We start from the raw sequence: 6,008 nt of genomic DNA on the forward strand, positions 1-6,008 counted from the left end.
CAGAAGTTTACTAGCCCAAATGAATTCATAACTTGGCATGATAGATTGGGTCATCCGAGAACAACCATGATGAAGAGAATTATTGAAAACTCTCATGGACATTCACTAAAGAATCAGAAGATTCTTAAATCTAGTGAATTTTGTTGTGCTTTATGTTCTCAAGGGAAGTTAATTTTAAGGCCATTACCAATAAAGATTGGATTTGAGTCCCCTGAATTCCTATAAAGGATTCAAGGTGATATATGTGGACCTATTCATCCACCATGTGAATCTTTTAGGTATTTTATGGTCCTGATAGACGCATCTTCGAGATGGTCATATGTGTGCTTATTATCTTCTCGCAACCTGGCGTTTGCAAGATTACTGGCTCAAATTATTCGATTAAAAGCACAATTTTCAGAAAATCCAATCAAAGCAATTCGTCTTGATAATGCTGGTGAATTTACTTCCCAAGCTTTTGATGCTTATTGTATGGCTAACGGAATAAGTGTTGAACATCCAGTAGCTTATGTTCACACACAAAATGGGTTAGCAGAATCACTTATTAAATGTCTCCAATTGATTGCTAGACCCTTGCTTATGAGAACAAATCTCCCAACCTCGGTTTGGAGGCATGCTATTTTACATGCCGCAGCACTTATTCGTTTGAGGCCAACGAGTTACCATCAATTCTCTCATATGCAATTAGCTTTTGGCCAGCAGCCAAATGTCTCCCATTTAAGAATATTTGGGTGTGCGATATATGTTCCCATTGCACCACCTAATCGCACCAAAATGGGACCCCAAAGAAAATTGGGGATATATGTTGGATATGATTCTCCCTCTATAGTGAGGTATCTTGAGATACAAACGGGAGATATATTTAAAGCCCGATTTGCGGATTGTCATTTTGATGAATCAAAATTTTCAACATTATGGGGAGAGAATAAGCTTCCTGAAAAGGAACTTAATTGGAATGCATCATTGTTGATGCATTTAGATCCTCGATCAGGGCAATGCGAACTAGAAGTTCAAAAGATTATACATTTGCAAAGAATAGCAAATGAATTGCCTGATGTATTTTCCGATACAAAGAGGATAACCAAATCTTATATACCAGTGAAAAATGCCCCAATTCGAATTGATGTCCCAGTAGGACAAGTAGCCACTGAAGCAAATTCACGCCAGAAGCGTGGCAGGGCGGAAAATGCCCAAATTCGAATTGATGTCCCAGTAGGACAAATAGCCACTGAAACAAATACACGCCAGAAGCGTGGCAGGCCTGTCGATTCCAAAGATAAAAATCCTCGAAAGAGAAAAGAGGTAAATACGATTCCTGTTGAAAAAGACACAGTAAAGACACCTGCAGTTGTCCAAAATTCTGATATAGTTTTAACGCCAGAAGACGTTCAGGTACCTGAAAATTGTGAAAATGACGAGATCTCGATAAATTATGTCTTTACAGGAGAGAAATGGGACCGAAATAAGACAATTGTCAATGAAATATTTGCATATAATGTGGCATTGAATATCATGCATGAAAGTAAGGATCTTGAGCCAAGATCAGTCGAAGAATGTCGACAAAGAAATGATTGGCCAAAATGGGAAGCAGCCATGAAGGCTGAATTAGACTCACTTGCAAAACGTGAAGTCTTTGGACCTGTAGTCCGTACACCTGAAGATGTAAAACCTGTTGGATACCGATGGGTATTTGTGAGAAAACGAAATGAGAAAAATGAAGTTGTGCGCTATAAAGTCCGACTTGTGGCACAAGGTTTTTCACAAAGGCCCGGTATAGATTATGAAGAAACGTATTCCCCTGTAGTGGATGCAATAACATTGCGTTATTTGGTCAGTTTATCTGCATATCATAAACTGCATATGCATTTAATGGATGTGGTAACAGCCTACTTATATGGCTCATTAGATCGGGATATCTATACGAAAGTCCCTGAAGGACTAAAGATATCTAAATCATCCAATGAATATTCGCAAGGGTTATACTCAGTCAAATTGCAAAGATCTTTATATGGTTTGAAACAATCTGGACGAATATGGTATAATCGTCTTACTGAGTATCTGGCCAAAAATAGATTCAAAAATGATGATATTTGCCCATGTGTTTTCATAAAGAAATCTACATATGGATTCATTATAATTGCTGTGTACGTTGATGATTTAAATATCATTGGGACTCCTGAAGAGATTCCAACGATTATAAAAACTCTAAAAGAAGAGTTTGAGATAAAAGATCTTGGAAAGACTAAATTTTGTCTCGGCCTGTAGATCGAGCATACGAAAAATGGGATCTTTATTCATCAAACGACATACACAGAGAAGATCTTGAAAAGATTTTATATGGATAAGTCACATCCCTTGAGTACTCCAATGATCGTAAGATCTTTGGATGTGGAAAAGGATCAATTCTGTCCTAAGGAAGAAAATGAAGATATCCTTGGTCCTGAAGTACCATATCTTAGTGCCATTGGAGCACTAATGTATCTTGCTAATAATACGCGACCCGATATATCATTTGCTGTGAATTTACTAGCAAGATATAGTTCCTCTCCAACCAGAAGACATTGGAGTGGAATCAAATAAATCTTTCGATATTTTCATGGAACGGTTGATATGGGATTGTTTATCCCTATGGATCCAAGTCACAATTAGTTGGCTATGCAGATGCTGGATATTTGTCTGATCCATATAAAGGGAGATCTCAAACAGGATACATATTCACATATGGTGGTACAGCTATATCATGGAGGTCCACAAAACAGACGATTGCAGCAACATCCTCTAATCATGCTGAAATACTAGCGATACATGAAGCTAGTTGCGAGTGTTTTTGGCTAAGGAGAGTGATCCAATATATCCTGTCATCATGTGGACTGATTGACCATAAGATAGCTCCAACTGTCCTGTTTGAAAATAATACAGCATGTATTGCTCAACTTAAAGGCGGATATATCAAAGGTGATAGAACAAAGCATATTTCTCCCAAATTCTTCTTCACTCATGATCTTCAAAATCAGGGGACAATTGATGTCCAACAGATCCGCTCAAGTGACAATCTGGCAGATTTGTTCACAAAGTCACTCCCAAAATCCTCTTTTGAAAGATTGGTACATGAGATTGGGATGCGCCGATTTCGAGACATCAACTGATATCGACAAGAGGGGGAGATTGTACTCTTTTTCCCTTGGTCAGATTTTTTTCCATCAGATTTTTCTTGACAATGTTTTTAATGAGGCAGTCCCCATCACTAAAGGATATTGTACTCTTTTTCCTTCACTAAGGTTTTTTTCCCACTGGATCTTTCTTTAGTAAGGTTTTAACGAGGTAATAATCCTAAATGGTCATCCAAGGGGGAGTGTTACGATAAGAATGAAATGGATGACCATGTAAGGCTTAGTTTTCCTATGCTGAAAGGAACAATTCTCATGACAAAGCACAATTAATGAAGTTTGAAAAGTAGAATTTGTTTGCCTATAAAAGCATGAACGAGGCAAAAGAAATTCACACATCAATAAAGCATTTCTTCTCTCTCTACGTACAATATAAAACTTTCTTTCTCTTTCTCTTTTCATATACTACAAATACAATATTAATATATAAATTATCATTATTAGTGAATATTAATACTAGAGTCTTTCATTTACACTTCTTTATTTTATCTTCCTTATTTAGTTATTTTATAACATTTTTTAAGCTTTTGACCAATGAAAAGTAGTAGTATTAATATTTAGTGTAATTTTTAAAATTAAATTATAATTTTTAAAGAAGTTTTAAGAGTTTATAGAGAAGTTAAAAAAATGATTTTTTTTATAATACTATTATTTTTTATTATATTTTTATAAAACAAATACTTTTAAAATTAAAAATTCAAATACAAAATAATTTAATTATAAATTACTTTTAATATAACTATTTATTGTTTAAAATATTTTTTCAAAAGGAACTTAATTAAGCTGTTTATCCAAATTGGACCATAATAGATAAAAATTCAAATGCAGGCAACTTCATGTGAAGTTGATAAGTGAGAGCCATTATTTGAAAATTTAGTTAAATCAGTCAAATTATTTAATAACTCTTAATTATCAATTTCATATGAAATTGACTACACCTGAGTTTCTACCAATTTAATATTCGTGATGATGTTGCATAATTGAGAAATTAAAGAATTGTATCTAAATATTTTATTAAAAATCATTTAAAAATAATTATTTTATACTTCGATGAATTAAATATATCAAAAAGTTAAAAAACTATTATTATCTAAAATTTCTTTATGTTTTTATTAAGAATTATTAGGTTTTTATTGGATTAAGTTCTTTTAAAATGATAAAATTAGACTTTAATTTGTAATTACTTTTTAATTAAGATAACAAGACTCATAAATAATAAATAAAAAAATTTTGGAATCATCAATTTTTTAGTATTTTTGGTTATTATTGACTAATACAAATACTAAAATGTCTTTAATAAGTAAATTTACTAATTAATATGTACAAACTTTTAAAAATGTAAATACAAACTATATTGATATTTGTGCAAAATTATCGTAAATATAAGTACAAATTATAAGTTTTAATACTATAAATACGAGTTCAATTCCAAAATAGTCCATGAAATTGGCTACATGCACCAAAAAATATCAATTTTTTTAAATAAATTAAATAAATATATTAATTACTGAAATAAATAATTTTAAAAATTATTACCAAAATCTGTTTCAAGCCGTTAACCGTATCTTGTTTACAGTGTAAACGAGATAAGACACATGCACGTGATACGTGTATATCTCGTTTAGAGTGTAAACGAGATACGTGTAAAGTTATATCGTTTATATTGTAAACAAGATACGTGTTAAATCAATGTGTTTACAGTGTAAACGAGATACAATAAGACAAATTTTCAGCAGCTATAAAAAATGTGCAACTCTTGACATTCTCCACATACATTTCATATCTTTTTCTCTTCCATTTTTCTCACAAAAAGAAGGAAAAATATCCAGTAATAGCGTATACATAGTTGTGTGTGTTTACCCCAATTGTCGTATGAGAAATTGCGACAGTGGGGTGATATTTGAGTGTAGATCAAGTGATGGAGCTGTATACCGAGGTTGGAGATGTTGGTGGCGGTGATTCTGTACACTCGACCTATGTGCAGGACGACCGACCTCTCGTACCACCACCCATTCATGTCGTCCTTATAGTGGAAGACATAGAGGTGAGTGAGGAAGACTCCGACGAAGAGTACGTTGCCGATAGTGCCGATAGTGCCGATAGTGATTCCTTTGAAGGGGGCGATGAGAATAAGTTTGTACCGGAGACACCCGTCGAGACAGTGGTGGGCCATGTTTTGCCTCCCTCTCCCACCCAATTCCAGTGCTATCAGATGTACTAAGTCACTATCATACATTGGATTTGGATGTCATGGATGAAAGAATTCTGTTTTCCAACAAGGGGAAAGAGGATTACAACCTAAACGGCGGTATAGAGTTTTGGGTCAAACACAGATTCAAATGCTGAGATGCAGTGATGCAGGGTGTGAAGAACTACAGTATTCGCAGGAGTGCTGAGTACCGGGTGATCGAATCGGACCGATTAAAGTACCATGTGCATTGTCGTCAAGCTGCAAATGGGTGTCTATGGAATCTATATCTTGCCCTTCGACAAAACCTTGGATACTGGTGAGTTCAAGTTTAATTGAGGCATACTTATTCATTTATGGTTGCTATATATTAAGTAGTTTTCAACAATGGCTGCTTTATTTTGTTAGGGAGGTCCGTAGGGTTGGTGGAGCGCACACTTATTTAGCACCCACCATGTCCCAGCACTATCGACAGTTGGATAGTAGTCTCATCTACAAGGTCACCCTGCCGTTGATACAGTCCAACGCATCCATCAGTATTCCTGTCCTGCAAGGTGCGGTCCGACAGAGCTATCACTTCAAACTCTCCTACAGAAAGGTGTGGATGGCGAAGCATGTAACACCCTAATTAGCCTAAACTTTACCTCGCGTCG

This window comes from Arachis hypogaea, chromosome 16, assembly GCF_003086295.3.
Source record: "Arachis hypogaea cultivar Tifrunner chromosome 16, arahy.Tifrunner.gnm2.J5K5, whole genome shotgun sequence".
Lineage (NCBI taxonomy): Eukaryota > Viridiplantae > Streptophyta > Magnoliopsida > Fabales > Fabaceae > Arachis > Arachis hypogaea.